The sequence below is a fragment of the Octopus bimaculoides genome, chromosome 11 (assembly GCF_001194135.2).
Source record: "Octopus bimaculoides isolate UCB-OBI-ISO-001 chromosome 11, ASM119413v2, whole genome shotgun sequence".
In the NCBI taxonomy this organism is placed as follows: Eukaryota; Metazoa; Mollusca; class Cephalopoda; order Octopoda; family Octopodidae; genus Octopus; species Octopus bimaculoides.
The window spans coordinates 78,826,283-78,826,817 of NC_068991.1; the positions used below are offsets into that span (position 1 = coordinate 78,826,283).

The 535-nt window shown below is 41.9% G+C and overlaps 1 protein-coding gene across 1 annotated transcript in view; it reads left to right on the forward strand.

Moving 5' to 3' along the window:
- The window catches only part of LOC106869908 (uncharacterized), a 51,994-nt gene that overhangs the window by 48,589 nt on the left and 2,870 nt on the right, over positions 1-535 (forward strand). The gene's annotated exons all lie outside the window — the stretch shown is intronic.

Sequence of the window (535 nt, forward strand, 5' to 3'; positions counted from 1 at the left end):
GGGCATCCAGCTGTAGAAACTCTGCCAAATCAGACTGGAGCCTGGCGTTGCCATCCGGTTTCACCAGTCCTCAGTCAAATCGTCCAACCCATGCTAGCATGGAAAGCGGACGTTAAACGACGATGATAAACTGCTTTTAACATTTTCTTATTATCAAAGAATGTATAACTGTATTTTAATAAGCAATGTTAAATCTCTGAACGAGGTGTTAACAGTAACTGCACGATAAAGTGAAGTATATTTGCCATTTAAATGTGGCTGACCCCTAAGGGTGGATGTTACTGTTGCTTTTAGCCCCAGGAGAACATCTCCTCCAGCTGGCTTATCGACACATATCTGTGTCCTGTCTATTTTTGCCAAGGGAAGTTATCCTTCCCATCTTGATCTGCGATACGTACGGACCCGAGTTTCAGGGTTATTTCCCTTCTTCAGCGTACGATAATCGCCGACCTTTGATGAGAATGACAATCCCTTGGCAATATATAAGTCTTTTAATACTTTTGCGATAAATAGTACTTAACACAACAAAGCTCAT